General features: G+C 38.6%; 1 protein-coding gene across 1 annotated transcript in view; it reads left to right on the top strand.

The window, feature by feature from the left end:
• DMTF1 (cyclin D binding myb like transcription factor 1) overlaps positions 1-16534 on the top strand; it is a 171567-nt gene that overhangs the window by 1474 nt on the left and 153559 nt on the right. The window lies entirely within an intron of this gene.

Genomic DNA, 16534 nt, shown 5'->3' with positions numbered 1-16534 from the left:
AATAAATTGGTATCATATATAGTTTTCTGTCTTCAGGAATTCACTTTAAAATCCAATTTTTACCTAATACAATGCAACAAATCTTTGTAATACTAAAGCAAATTATATGGAAATCGATTTATGGAGAAAACACAACACACATAAGCGTATTTACAAATCCGGAATCTAAAATGCAAACTTAATCATAAATACAAACTTTTTAATTAAAATATATATATATATATATATATATATATATATATATACAGTGGGACCTCGGTTTACGAATTTAATTCGTTCTCCGGGACGTTTCGTATTGCGAAAAATTTGTAAACCGTAACACGGTTTCCCATAGGAATGCATTGAAAACCAATTAATGCGTTCCGGAGGTGAGAGAAAAAGTCAAATAAAGTCTACAAAACCTGCTGCAAAAGGCTCCAATGGCTCCATAAGGCTCCAAAATCTGCTGCAAATGGCTCCAAAAGGTACCACAACTTGCTGCAAAGGGCTCAACAACTTGCTGCAAATGGCTCCAAAAGGCTCAACAACTTGCTGCAAATGGCTCCAAAACCTCTCCAACTGCTACCCACACTTCAGTATGCAGGGGCAAACCGGGACACTTGTTTCGTATTGCGAAAAAAAATCGTAAACCGAGGGGCAAACCCGGAACATTTGTTTCGTATTGCGAAAAAAATTCGTAAACCGAGGGGCAAACCCGGAACATTTGTTTCGTATTGCGAAAAAAATTCGTAAACCGAGACAATTTTTTTCAAGATTTTGAATTCGTAAACCGAAATTTCGTATACCGAGTCGTTTGTAAACCGAGGTCCCACTGTATATATAAAAGGATACAAAATTACTATTTTCACTGCCTGTCAGTCACAATCGTCTCTGAATGTTCCTTGTTTTTTTGTTTTTGCATTCTAAAATGCAAATAATAGTCTATATCTATTTAAAACAACAAATATGACCTCTCTGATTACAGTACTGTACTATCTTTCTGAGGGTACTCTGTATACAAAAGTATTAAAATGATATAATACTACCTTTTAGATGGCCTGTATAAGCTGTATGACAACATGTAAATATTGTCTAAATAGCATAAGATATTGTTTATTCTTGGTCCCATCCCCTCTCCAAACTGTCCCATTTTAGAGATGCAAATATTCAAAAATCCAAACTATTCCGAAATCCAAACCTTTTTGGTCTCAAGCAGTTTGTATAATGAAAAAAATATATAAGGGAAGTAATAGTCATGTTACCACATTTCTGTATTTAACTCCATTACATACACATCTCAGGCTTATTTAATTGTGGCATACTTGGGCGTAGAACACTTCACCATGACGTAGTATACATGTGATATTCAACTGTCGCCCATTATGTGGCACATGGCTCCATGACACCTCACAGCGTTATACATTTTACCTGGCACTTTCCCTGTAACAAACTTTATATCAGCGCTTCTCAACTTCAGTCCTCAACTGTCTGTAATTGTCCAGATTCTGATTTCCCTATGCGCTTCAGGGTATAACTGAGAATTTATGGTTTCATGGATACATTGAATGTTTATATTAGCTGCATCAGTGCAATCTATAATGAAACGGGAAAGTCCTGGAATACCCTGTACCAACCACAGGCTTATTAACAAGCTCCTAGAATACTTAACGGGACAGTTTACCCTAAATTTTCTCCCCTTTAATTTGTTCCCAATGATCCATTTGACCTGCTGGAGTGTATTTAATTGTTTTACAAATAGCCCCTCTACCTTTTTATATCATTATTTTTAAAAGCTGATTTTGCCTGTGGTATCCCTACCTATACTGCAAGTTTTTATTCTTAAAGGGCCAGTAAACATAGAAAATAATGTTATATAATTCTGCACATAGTGCAGAATTATATAACATTATATTAGTGCTAGCTTTATCGAACCTAATATTGCCAGTGAACTTTTATTAACCCTTTCCTGTCGGGGTTAAAGTGTCTACATCGGATCAACTGTTCCGATGTAGACAAATTGAAATCATGCGATCGTGCACACAATCGCGAGATTTCAATTATTGGATCAGGTCTGGGGGGCGTCCCTATAACCCTAGGAAAGCCCTCCAGACTGCAATCAAATCCAGGAAGCGCAGTAGGCTTCAGGACAGCCGTTGGCTATGACGTTCTATTCCGTCATAACGGCTCTAAAGCCCAATTACATATGACGGAATATAACGGCGTTAAAAAAAGAGTGTTTTCCAGACCCGCTCTCTGTGCTCTGGCCAGCTGTCTAGTCACAGCCCGGCCTGATCGCGCCATTACACTCAGTGCAGCTCGCTCCTGTGTATATATACTTTTCACAACATGGGGCTGCTAGTTCATGTGAGCCATATAGATAACGCCCGTGGGTTGTGGCGGAAACTGCACTAATTAGATAAAATACAAGTTAATAGATAATAAATAAAAAGTTATGTAATCAGGGGGCTGTCAGAAAAGGCTTAGATGCAAGCAAGGTAATCATAGGTAAAACGTGTATTAATATTACCATGTTGGTTATGCAAAACTGTTGAATAATAAAGGCATTATCTATATTTTTAAACAATAAAAAAAACTGGAGTAGACTGTCCCTTTAATTCTGCAGTAAAGCTAAATTTATCTGCTATTTCCAATATTTACTGTAAAGTGTACAAACCAAAAAGAAGCAATTTAAAGAGACAGTCTACTGGAAAATTGTTTTTGTTTAAAAATATAGATAATCCATTTATTGCCCATTCCCCACTTTTTTTTTTTTTTAATTTACACTTAATATTCTTTTTACCTCAATGATTACCAGATTGCCCCATATCTCAGTGCTTTTTGTTTTTTAGCTTTTTACAATGTTTAATTTTAGCCAATTAGTGCTGGTTATTGTGAACCCATTATTTTCCACGCAAGGGAGCACAATGTTATCTATGTGGCACACATGAACAAGCACTGTCTGGCTGTAGTTCAAGATTGTAAAAAGCTAAAATAAAAGCAATGAGATAAGGGGTGGCCTTCAGGGACTTAGAAACAGACAATCTTACAGAAAGTATAAAGTATATTAAGGTCAAGGTATATGTAAAGATATATATATATATATATATATATATATATATATATATATATATATATATATATATATATATATATATATATATATATATATATATATATATATATATATGTTATTATATATTTGACTAACCAATTCCAAATGATTCATTCAGAAAAATTTACTTGAAGCTCATGTCCCATCCTCCCACATTCAGTATGCAAAGTTGTTTTAAACATCCAAATGAGGACAATAAAACATTCGGTCGATTGAACCTAAAACAATCACTTAAAGCAATTTGTAAAAGTGATTTTGAGAAAGAACAGAGTTTATAACTTGAGATAGGAGGCTGTTTGCAGAGGTGATATTTCACTGTAAATCCCAAAACCCCCTACCAGATGATTTTAGCGGGGTGAAGACATGTTTATCCTGATTGAAAATTAGCATAGCTTTTGAAGCTCACCTCCTGCTGTGTCAAGCATACAAACATTTTCCTAAAGGAACTGTAACTCAATGACCATGTTTATTTGACTATGTGCAGAGCTTTATGGCTCTAAGACATTTGGTGATCAGATAGAGGGTCAATCTAAATAGCTGGATTCCTTTTTCAACTAAATTATCTTTCCAAACAAAGATAAGCATAGTACTGAAATTACAGGAAACCCCTTGATTATTTAGAGTAAATAGTCTGTGTTTTGAATGGAAAATATGCTCAGAAGTCCTCTGAAATTTCTCACCTAAATCTTTGTGACTTCAAAAGAAAACGTATGCTAGCAGACATGTGTGATGACAACAGTTCTATTTCACTGAATCTCTGACATTTGAAGACGTACTGCAGACATACGGCTGGGGGGAAGGTAACACACACAGTGGAAGCACATGGGTTGCATTATAATTTCAAAGTTCACTGTTTAAAACAACTGTATTATATGCAAGTAGAATATACTTCAGCATTGTAAGAAAATATATATTTTAATGGATATGAGACTGTCTATTTATGTGATATTAAATATAAACACATGAATAGGGGAAATTGTGAACCTAAGTCATATCATATGATTATGCACTAAATATTTATGAAATTTTAAATACATCTCTTGAAATATAGTGAGATGGATGTATGGAAGTCATTTTGATGTGATATGACTATACAATATTGATGTTTGATATCAAATTATAAATTTTCTGTTAGGCTAAATGAAATATAAATGCTAACGAGAAATTTAATAATGCAATAAATTATAATATGTTTAATATGGAGAATTGAATTAACAGTGTACTTATTTTGATATAATATACTGGTGCTTGGTATTAAAATGATCAGAAAATTCACATGATACAACCCTGCAGTGATAAATGAAATGTTATAGTATTTTTTAATATAATCATTATATGGTATATGTAAGATTTAGAAACATAAATGTTAGAAATGGTTAGGTGAATGTGTTTGTGTTCGTCCGCTGCCCCCCGATGGCCAGAATCCAGTATGACAGTCAAGGGACTTAACTGTTAAAAGATTGTTTCCATAGCGACAATATATACTGAACCAATGGGGAGCGTTCCCCAAAAGTAGCCAATGAGAAGGGACAAGCATGTGGGCGTGAATGTAAAAGATCATCTCATTTGAAGGAAAGTTATCGCATATCAAGGTAAGTTTTCAGCTTCTTGCTTAGTGAGATGTTCCAAAGTATGGCCACCAAATATCAAATCACTAGTTTCAGCAAGTCACAAAAAAAACTGTCTTTGTTTGCATTGCCATTCCTTTTATCTAATCATTGATGATCTTTTTCGTTCACGCCCACGTGCTTGTCCCTTCTCATTGGCTACTTTTGGGGAACGCTCCCCATTGGTTGTGCAAAGCTGGGGAATGGATAGTAAAGGTGTATCTTTTAAAACAATAAAAAAATCAAGCTGAATAAGGTGTGAATGAGAAGCACCAGCAATCCGGATACTGTTAAAAGGCTTTTATTTCGAGTTCAAACAAACATCTCAGTAAAAGCTGTATACACTTGCAAGTGGCAAAGTGGGTGACTAAGGAAACACACAATGAACTATCTGCTGACGTGTTTCAGCCTATCTGGCCGTAATCGTAGCTAAAGTTCATAACCCCAACAACCTTTAAATACACTTATGTGTTATTGTGATTGGATAAAAACAATATCCTGGCCGTAGTGTACACCCACATTCATGCTCTAGTTATGTTTATAGTAACTACAATTTAAATAGGTTACATCATGAATGAAAAGTCAAATTTGAAATAGCAAAACAGTCAGATGTGAACGCAGTATAAAATGACATGACATATATAAATATTAAGTTACCTTAAAAGGGGCATGTTAATTCTAAAGGCATGGACATTTAAGCCTGTTGGACATAAACAAACCAATTTCCTACGCTCCAAGGGATTGAACTCTCCAAAATTTGGAGAATCTTAGCTATTGAATAACATTTATATTAACCCTTAATGTGTCAATGAATGTTTTTGTAGCCTTTTGGATACACAGAATGAACCTTACTACTCCCAATAGTTTTTAATGTCAAATTCAGAGTTCAACCCATGGGGCACACTGGTTCTAAGTCTATCCAAAAGGCTTCCCTTTTAGCTAGTAGTCTGTCCCTATCTCCCCCTCTCTTATTACACTTGACTAATTCAATGATAGTCCACTTAAGCGAATTTGCACTTTTGTTGTGCTTCAGTTTAAAGTGTTGCACTAAAGGAGTGGTTAGTTTACCTTCCTTAATGTTGTTTATGTGCTCACGAATTCTGTCCCTGGTTTCACCACAGACTTCACACGTGAGCAAGTAGACCACATAATTGTAGACCACATAAGTGGTTCTACAATTAAGGCATGAAAAATGGCTAAACTTTTCCCCAGTTGCAGTGCTGCAAAAACCCTCTCCTTGTTGGAGATATTCACAAGCTATACATTATAAATAGCTACATTTGTAGGTACCTCTAAATCTTAACCATGATAAATTGATATTGGTGCTAAGAGGACCCAGTTGTGTTGGGGCCAAGATATTGCCTATGGTCATACCCTTCTTGAAAGCATATCTGCAACCCTTAGCCACAACTTCCACCAGGTCATCATCAGCTGCAAGCATATGAAAGTGTTTCCGAATAATGTTGCAGACTTGATGGAATTGGTTACTAAACTGGGTAATAAAAGATACCCCCTCAAACTTGTCTTGATCCTTGGTTTTTTTTTGGTGCTAGAAAATCTTTCCTATCCCTGGCTGCTATACACTCTCTTGTAAAAGCCACCTCTCTCCTGCTATAACCTCTCTTACAGAGACGATCCTCCAAGTCAAGATCCTGTTTCCCATATTCAACGTTTGTTGTGCAACTTCTCTTCAGTCTTATAAACTGCCCTTTTACGACAGATCTAAAGACTCTTTTTGGGTGACTGCTCTTGGCGTGGAGGAGGGTATTCCCTGCTATAGGTTTTCTGTAAACCTTGGTCTGAACTTTATCCTGATCACTCATAAGAATGACATCTAAGACATTTAATTGGGTTCTTCCAAACTCATGGGTAAATCTGATCCCAACTGGATTATCATTCAAATTTTGAACAAAATTTGCTGCCTCTGTCTCATCCCCTTTCCAGACAATCAGAAGATCATCTATGTACCTTCTGTAGTATCTTATCCTTTCTTTCCAGTGTTCACCACATCCATAGATGTGGGACAGCTCCCACCAACCCATAAACAGGCTGGCGTACGAGGGGGCAAATTTTGCCCCCATAGCTGTCCCACATCTCTGGAGGTAGCGAACACCTTCAAAAACAAAAAAGTTATGCGTTGGCAACAACTCTGTAACTCTGAGGATATACCGGCAAAAACTGGAATCAAATTGAGTGGATCTCTCCAAAAAGAAAGAGATCGCCTCCAGACCTCTATTATGAGGTATAGAAGAATAGATTGAGGTGACATCAATTCACAACCAATGGTAATCCTCCTGCCAAGTAAATGAGTCTAGTTCCATTAGGAACTGTTTCGTATCCTTCAAATAACTAGACATACTCTGAACCAACGGTTGTAGGTAGTCCAGCCATTGTGATAAAGGCTCCAAAATGGAACCTATTCCACTAATGATAGGACGACCCTTTACATCAATAAGGGATTTATGAACCTTGGTCAGGAAGTTAAATATGGGCATCACTGGGGAGTCTACTTTGAGAAACCGGCTTGTATTTTCATCTAAAAAACCTGCTTCCTTACCATCATCAATTAGGTGAATTAATTCATGCCTAAATCTGTCAGTAGGATCAAAACTTAAACTTTGATATTGGTCTGGGTTAGTTAGTTGGCGTAACGCTTCATAGACAAAAAAAGTTCTATCCATGACCACCACTGACCCACCCTTATCAGCAGATCTAATGACTAGATTTTTGTTCTCTTTTAACCCCTTCAGTGCTATCACTTCCTGCTTATTCAAATTGGAATAATTTCCCTTTTTCTCTATGTAAGCAAGTTTGGTTAGGTCAAATTCAATTCTCTTCTGGAATTTCTCCAGTACATTTCCCCTGATATGAATTGGGTAAAATTTGGAAGCACTGGAGAGAGAGGGACCTCTAGATACAGAGATAAAATCCATATTAGCAGATTTATCTGTACTTTCACTGTATAGTCTTTCCAGTGCCTCCAAATCACATGCCTCTTGGAAAGAAAATGTCGAATCCTCTTTGGCTGGCTCCCCACTTGGGTTAATTTTTTGACTTATCTCATCTTTGCCCGCCTTTGTGAAAAATTTCTTTATAGTTAAATTTCTAATCAATCTATTTACATCCACTAGTGTCTGGAACATGTTAAATCCTTCTGCTGGCACAAAGCTTAGCCCATAGTTTAAAACTTGGTTTTCCAGATCACTCAGTGAACAGGAAGATAGATTGATTACCGAGTTCAAAAATACTTTGTGCTTGATCTGCCCCTCCTGGGGGGTAAGGGTGGCACCTCTTTCAAGATCCCCTTTCCTGTTTGTCCTTCCCCCCCCCCCCCCTTTGAATCCTCCTGAGAGTCACTTATCACTCACCCATTGCGGCAGTAACTTATTCCGGCGAAGATTGAGCAGACAACTGGAAATGGAGGATCCGGGTGACGTCACACAGCAATACGTTACTGAAGAGTGGACCCAGGAGGGGAGCGGAACTAACCGGAGGACTTATCTCGTTCACTACGAACGGATCAGTGCCTCCAGGAAGTCGTTTAGTGTTCCCTGTGGACAGGCCACGAATACTGCAGTCGAGGGACGCTCTAGGGACCGGAGCTACAGTAGCTGGGTGAGTGAGGGGGAAGCCCCATCTTCTATTACACTTGTACCGTTATGGCTCACAGATTTTGACTCTGGCTTTGCAGCATGCAATAGGTGCTCACACAGCTCAAAACAAGTATTAATAAAAAAAATCAAGTTGACTGTCTCTTTAGTTTAGTGTCCAGGAGGCTAATAGTATAAGAAAACTTTCTATATCAGAGCAAAATTTGAACAGGTCAAACGTAAAATCTAGGAGCTAGGCCAAAGATTTAGGAGCCTGATTTTGTATTCAACTATTTATTTTATTGAAATTTCAAACAAGTGTACCGAAGTTATGGTTGTACATATATTTTTCAAAAGAACAACAATGACATCCCGGACATGGAACGAGCGTTTACATAGAAGGATATCCACATACGATATAGCAGAAGTCAGCACAGAGAACTGAATGTCCATGGTGTAGGAGAATAATTCACTACAATGCTCTTGAAAGGGCCGTATCCATAGGAGAGATATTACTTATCACTATTACATTTAACATTTGTCTAGACATCTCATTAAGTTTTATTCTATGACATAGAGTAAGCAGTGCTATGTTTCACAATCCAAAGTAATCGGTACAAAGACAGTATTCATTATTTATGATGTCCTCTGTTCCCAAATGTATATGATGTCAGCAATAAAGTCTTGTTTACCTATGAAGGTGTAGTGTATCCCTAGAGAAAATTAGAAATTAGGGATTTGAGTTGTCTTCCAGAATCTGGGTATTAGGCGTTTAGCACAGTTAAGCATACATTAAAATATTTTTTTCCGGTATATGCAAGAAATAGGGGAGTGTCATTTAATAAAATTTATATTGGGAGAAAGTGTAATAGAAAGCCTTAATGTTGTGTTAATGCATTTAACGACTTCTTTCCAGTATGTTTGTAGGAGGGGGCACGACCACCAGATATGTGATAAGGTCCCCGTTCCACCACAGTGTCTCCAACACATAGAGGAGGAATTAGGGAAGATACTATGGAGACGATGTGGGGTTAGGTACCATCTATATAGTCATTTGTAATTCATCTTTGCAAATATTAATGATAGGGATGATTTTTTGGTTTTTACAAAAATGTGGCTCCATTGAGCTCTTGTTGGGGTGATATTTAGTTCTTTTTCCCATTTAGATATAAATGAGGGTTTTTTGGCGGGGAAGGAGCCTTTACGCAGTTTATAAATTATGGAAATATGAGATCTGACCATTGAAGGTGTTGTGCCCAAGGTTTCAATGGAGTTAAGGGGTCTGGTAAGGTCTGCTTTAAATGGGCTATTGACTATGGCATGTTTTGCTTGTAGATAGGGGAACCAGAGATGGAATGGAGGGCCTAGCAGCTGGGAGAATTCTAGTTGTGAGCGAATTTGGCCTTTATTTAATACCAGATGTACTGGGACATTGGAGGGTGAGTTTGCAACAATCAGGGTTTGTAGGGTGTGTGGTTGTAGTAGTAGAGGGTTGTTAAGGAGAGGGGTAAGAGGAGACGGTATGCTCGAGATCAGCTTATCTTAGGCAAGGGTTTTATCCCATATTTTCAGTGTAGCGGCAACATAATAGTTTATATAAACTTCTGGAGGTCTATATTTGGATGGAATCCAACATAGGTCTCCAAGATTATAACCGCAAATTAGAGAGGATTCTAACTGTACCCAGGGCTTATCAGGTTGAGAGTGTTTCCATGCAGTTATTTGTGCTAGGTGAGCTGCTTTAAAATAGGCAGTAAGATTCGGGGCACCCAAGCCGCTATGAGGGGGGAATGTCCAGGGGAAGGACCTGAAACAGGTACAGGAATTTAGGGAGAAGATTCATTTTTATTGCGTTAATGCGTCCCATCCAAGAGAGATGGCCTTGTTTATGCCATAACTCAAGGGTGGTCTGGGATTCCCTCTGAAGGGGGATATAGTTAAGGTTAAGGTCGTATAAGTTAGACTGGATAGGGGAGATATCTATTCCCAGGTAGCGTATTTTATTTGTAATCTGAAAAGTGGTGTGTGTCATGATGAATCTGAAATATTAAGAGGCATTAACTTAGATTTCTCCATATTAACAGAGAAGTTTGAAACATTCTTATAGCCCTCAAGCTCTGCAAGCAGCGCTGTCAACGAAGTAGTCGGGGAGCGAATCGTAAATATATCGTCGGTATAAAGTAGGCGTTTTTGTTGGGTCACCCTGAAAGTTGTGCCCACAATTCGTCTATCGTTTCTAACCCTTGCCGCCAGTACCTCCACCGTCGGGTCAAATAACAAGGGAGAAAGGGGGCATCCCTGTCGCGTTCCGTTGCTGATGGGGATCTTCTGGGACAGTGTGTTGTTAGCATTAACACTAGCACTTGGGTCATGATATAACGCTTTTACGCGGGAGATTAGCATTTCCGAGAAGCCAAACTTCGACAGGGTGGCCTAGAGGAAATCCCAGTCCACCCTATCAAAGCTCTTTTCTGCATCTGTAGAGAGTAAGATTATTGGGGTTTTAGTAGCATTGGCAGTAAATATGGTTTGTAGGATACAAATAGTATTGTCTTTGGCCTCTCTACCAGGGATAAAACCCACCTGATCGGTGTGAATAAGTGTAGGGAGAATGTTATTTATTCTTGTAGCCAATAATTTTGCATACAGCTTAACGTCAATATTTTTCAAGGATATTAGGCGGTAATTAGAGACTAGTTTCACATCTTTCCCTGGTTTTGGAATAACAGATATTGTGGCTTCCAATAGATACTGGGATAGATGGAAAACGTGGTCTAATGAGTTATACATCGTTAGAAGATGGGGGCTCAGGTGTGTTTTAAACAAATGGTAGAATTTAGGAGTGAAACCATCTGGACCAAGGGCTTTACCTTGAGGGAGGTTTTTAATAGCTATAAGGATTTCTTGCAGGGAAAATTGCGAATCCAGGGACTCGCTGCTCTCCTTGGATAAAGTGGGTAGTTGGACTTGTGAGAGATAATCATTAATCAATGTACATTTAGAATTGGAGTTTGAGTTTGGGAGGTTATATAGGGAAGAATAGTAGTTCGCAAATTGAGAGTGAGGATCCAGAAGAATCCAAGATTTTTGAAAGTAAGGTTTTATATTTTTTCTTTTTGAGAGACCTCGCCAGTAGACAACCGTTTTTTTTTTTTTGCTTTCAATATAAAATTTTGAATTTCTTGATTTTCTTGTGAGTGCGCGCAAGTGTGCATTTTTAATCAGGTACTGTTTGAGGACCTCTCTTGCTTGTTGTGAGTGTAATAAGAGTTGCTGGGAATGGGGTTTTTGTTTCAATGCCTTTTTGCTATTTTGAAAATTTGTCGTTAATGATAAGTATAGTGCCGCTCTCTGTTTATGTAGCTTGTGTGTATGGCTCAGTATCACACCCCTTATGTAAAATTTGTATGCCTCCCTGTTATTAGTAGCCGAGGTAGTAGCAGGATCATTGAAAGTGGAAAAATTAAGAAGTTTTTTCAAATATATCTGTGGTTATAAGTGGGTCAGAAAATATGTGATCATTAAGTTTCCAGTGCTGTTGGTGTCGCGGCCTAGAAGACCAGGAAAAGGTGGAACTGACCATACTGTGATCGGACCATGTAGTGTGGTATGGAATCAATTAGTGAGGTCAAGGTGCTCTGGTCACAGAAAATGTAATCTATACGGGAATAGGAGCGTTGTGGGTGGGAAAAAATAAGTGAAGTCTTTTGTAGTAGGATGGGTTATTCTCCAGGTGTCAAAAAAGGGTATTGTCCGAATTGTTTGCCAATTGGTTTTTATTTGGTTGTTTCGTATGTATGATTTACCTGTGGATGTATCAAGTGCTGGGCTAATTGGAAAGTTAAAGTCCCCCCCTCCTAGTAATATTGGGCCTTTGGTGATATCTATCAGTTGATTGATTACTTTACAAAAGGAGGGTGAGGGGCGGTTAGGAGCGTATATGTTGACCAAAGTTAAAGGTCTGCCATAGTATAGCCCTACCAGAATTAATATTCTACCTTCCTGGTCTTGATATTTTTGTAGGAGTTCAAAGGATGTTCCTTTCCTGAAAGAAATACATACTCCATTGTGTTTTGACGGGCCAGAGTTCATGAAGTGTTCATCATAATAAAAATGCTATAGAGCAGGCTCGTTAGTTTTTTTTAAATGTGTCTCTTGAACTATTATGACATCTATTTGTTTCTTATAAAAATCATGAAACGCTATGGAACATTTTTATGGGGAGATAGAAAGCCTTTAACGTTTTGTGAGGCGACCTTAAATTGGCTAACTAGGGATTAAGGTGCCATGAATGTCTAGGTGAGATTGTATGTTTTGGGTGTTAAGTGTGTTTCGGATGGAACTGATAGGGACTACCACCATTGTTGTTGAGGTATGTTCTGTTCTTAGGTTAAGCAAAACTTGTAATTAAATAAACAAACAATAACTTAAACTAAAGAAGGAGGGGAATTAGAAAGGAGGGTTCAAGATAAGGAAGGGAACAGGAGAAGGGGGAATCGAGAAAGTATCTTGCGGATTTAAACCCGACCGGAAAATAAGAGTACAGTAGGTAGGAGAAGAAATATAGAAAGAGAACAAGAACAATAGGGGGAAGTACGGCCCAACGGAGCCTCCCCCAACAGGCACACTTATAAAATTAATAGCCTATATATGTATATAGATGCTTTGTAAAAAGGGCATATGATTATGCAACAGAAATCGTAACATATTGTTAATGCAGTCTAAACATCTTTAAACTAGAATAGATAAAAGGATTATTCCATGATAACAAATTACGGCTCAGAACGAGCCCTAGTAGTGACATTTCTCAAAAGTATAAATAGACCACAATGCAACATTTTTGGGAAAATACAGTATAAGCTGAGCTAACTCAATTTTCCTTTTCTGCAATAATGTTCAGAACCTTGTGATGAATGAAATCTGATCAGATTAGTTTGAAATAAATAACAAATTCTCTTAAACATTAAATGTGTCTTAATGACAAGAAAAGCAAATGGTTCGAGAGTTCATGAGCTAATTTGAACAGTGGTCTCTTTGTGTGAGAGTCAGTTTCAATGGTATTAGCACAGTTTCAGGGTAGAGATACCCTGTACTCGATACTCACTTTATCCAAAGAATGCAGATAGTGCTACCATAGATACATAGGAATTGTGTCTCTTTTTGGCCTGTTTGCTAGCGATCTCAGACCACAGTCTCCTTTGTGGTATAGCAGGCAAAGATGTGTCTTTTGTCAATGGATCATCCGATGCTTCTGGAAGAGGAAGGTCTAGTTGCTTGCAAAAATCGGGTATGTTGGCGGAGTTATGGCAATCGTAGCATTTCCCATTTTTAATTACTTGCAGAGAGACGGGGAAACCCCATCTATAAGGTATCTTTAGTGTACGTAGGTGGGTAGTAAAGGAGGCAAACTCTTTTCTAAGTTGCAGCGTTCGTGCTGAGAGATCAGTATTGATTCAAGTGCTGCATAGTAAAAGGTCAGTCTGTGTGCAACTCCAATGCACATAGTAGATTATAAAATGCTAGGAAAAAGCAGGGTGTTAAGAGGCTGTCTCTTTTTTCATTAGCTGGACAGAACAATTAATAACAAGCCCTGATAAGAGTATAAAAAAGCCATAGAAAGTGTTCTGAAAGCTTGGGTTTATAGCGAGAGCCCACTGAGTTAACATTTTAGATGGTTAGATCAAGCTGCTTATAAAGTTGCCGGCAGTAAAAGTATTTGGAGTGAGGAATCTATGGTTATGCCATGATGTCCTTTGACACATAAATGATAATGCTTATCTTAGCAGCTTTATTGCGACAGTTATAATTATGTTTAAAGGTGCAAATAAGCAGTGACATGAGTGCTTGGGGCTAGTTATGGAACCTTTGCATTTTGTGTGCATGTCTCTCAGGGTTGCTTACGCCCAAGATGGCGATCTGTGATGAAGTTGCGGCAAAAACCAGACTGTTATGTCAGGCAGACTTTAGTCTACAGTTCGGCCCCTTTCCGAGGAGCTAGGAGCCTTTAATCCGGATTCCGGTAGGTCTCTTTGTCCTGCTGAGCTCTACGCTGATGAGCTTCCTTACCTCGCAATGCGATGTCTTTACTCCAGGTACGCTTTGAATGCGGCCTACACCGCGAGTCACATCGCGATCGTCAGTTGCTGTTTAGAGCTCAAATAAAGTGTCCGTGGAGTCCGTTAGCACTCCTGGTTATGTTATCTAAACTTTCCCAGCATCGATGTCGCACTTTGCTAGCCAGGGAGAAGGCTCTGTTACTGCCGGCCCAAGAGCTCTAGTGTGGTGCGGCCATTCAGTACGCCCGCACGTTTTGCCCCAGGAGCCTGATTTTGATGTCACACTAACATTAATATATTGAGGATTTATTTACTGCTCTTGGCCAAAAGATGAGACAACTAAGCATTAAGGCATACTATGCTTGTGATATTGAACTGTGGCCCTATTTGTGACAAATTACTCCATTACACTTTATTTGCTTAGTGATTTTTGCACAACTGCAACTCTGCCTATTGAAGGCCACAAAACGCAATCATTGTGCAGTCAGAGAAGTAACTGAAAGGCTAATAGTAGCTCTGAAGGTCCTTGTGAGATCCACAGCTGTTATGGGAGAACCTATCCACAAGACAACTATACTGTACATTCCATAAAGCTGAGCCTCCTGGATGCATGACCATAAGGAAGCCACTCCTTAAAGAAAACATAAATAAATCGTCCAATAACATTAGGAGTGTACAATAGATATGAGGCACAACAAACATGGAAACATTGATCCTTTTGAGACCCAAACTGATCTTTTTATGCTTTAGTGCTAGAGGCTGTGTGTCACACAAAGCCAACCATGAGAACAGCACCACCATGTGACTTGTGGTGGCGCCTTAGTGCCAAAGACTGTGTGTCACACAAAGCCAACCATGAGAACATCACCACCATGGTGACTTGTGGTGGTGCCTTAGTGCCAAAGGCTGTGTGTCACACAAAGCCAACCATGAGAACAGCACCACCATGGTGACTTGTGGTGGTGCCTTAGTGCCAAAGGCTGTGTGTCACACAAAGCTAACCATGAGAACAGCACCACCATGGTGACTTGTGGTGGTGCCTTAGTGCCAAAGGCTGTGTGTCACACAAAGCCAACCATGAGGACAGAACCACGATGGTGACTTGTGGTGGTAGCATCGTGTTGTGGAGATGCATTTCATTGGAAGTGAATGAGGCCAGGGTCAATGGAGCTAAATAAAAGGGAGTTTGAGAGAACAAAAACCTGTTTCTGTTAGCAGGACACCTGAGACCGAACTGGATATTTACCTTCTAGCAGGATGATGACCCTAAACAAAGCAAGTGCACAGGAGTTGCTTAAAGGGTCTTGAAGCCCAAAATTTTGTGATTCAGATAGAGCATGTTTTAAACAACTTATCATTTTACTTCTATTATCAAATATCCTTCATTCTCTTGGTGTCCTTTGTTGAAGGAATTGAAATGCACTTCTAGGAGCTAGCTGACTACATCCCAGTAGTGCATTTCTGCTCCTGACCCTACCTATTTGTATATCAAGAGATTAAAGCGATTTAGATAATGGAAGTTGATTAAAATTGCAGGATCCAGATGTTCAAAGCTGATAGAGACTTACCTCAAAAGGCTTCCAGCTGTAATTCTGACTAAAGTTATACCAAGCATTGACTAAGTGGGGTGGTAGTTTGTTTGATTTTTGTTTCTTAACCCAGATGGTATGTGTGTGTGTGTGTGTGTGTGTGTGTGTATTTAAGGGCCTCACTAGTTGTGTTCCACTAGTTCTCAACATTGCATTGCCATTCTGGAGCTCACATTCTATTTGTTCTTTTTCAGTACAATACCAAAATTCTGTAACACAGAGCATTTTCATTTTGAAGTGTTATGTCTCATTAATCTAAGCTGAGATACTATTAATGGGGACAGTAAACACCAATAATGTTATTGTTTAAAAATACAGTATAGATAATCCCTTTATTACCCTTTCCCCAGTTTTGCATAACTAACACTGTTATATTAATCTACTTTTTTTTACCTCTATGACTACCTTGTATCTAAGCTTCTGCAGACAGCCTCCTCACAGATATTTTGACAGACATGCATTTCAGGCAATTAGTGCTGACTCATAAATAACTCCACTGGGGTGAGCACAGTGTTATCTATATGGCACACATGAACAACCGTACATGTTATTAGCTATTTAAAGCCAGACTGTGAGATAAGAGGTGGACTGCATAGTCTTA

This window comes from Bombina bombina, chromosome 6 (genome assembly GCF_027579735.1).
Source record: "Bombina bombina isolate aBomBom1 chromosome 6, aBomBom1.pri, whole genome shotgun sequence".
NCBI classification, from domain to species: Eukaryota; Metazoa; Chordata; class Amphibia; order Anura; family Bombinatoridae; genus Bombina; species Bombina bombina.
This window is presented reverse-complemented; position numbering and strand designations above follow the sequence as displayed.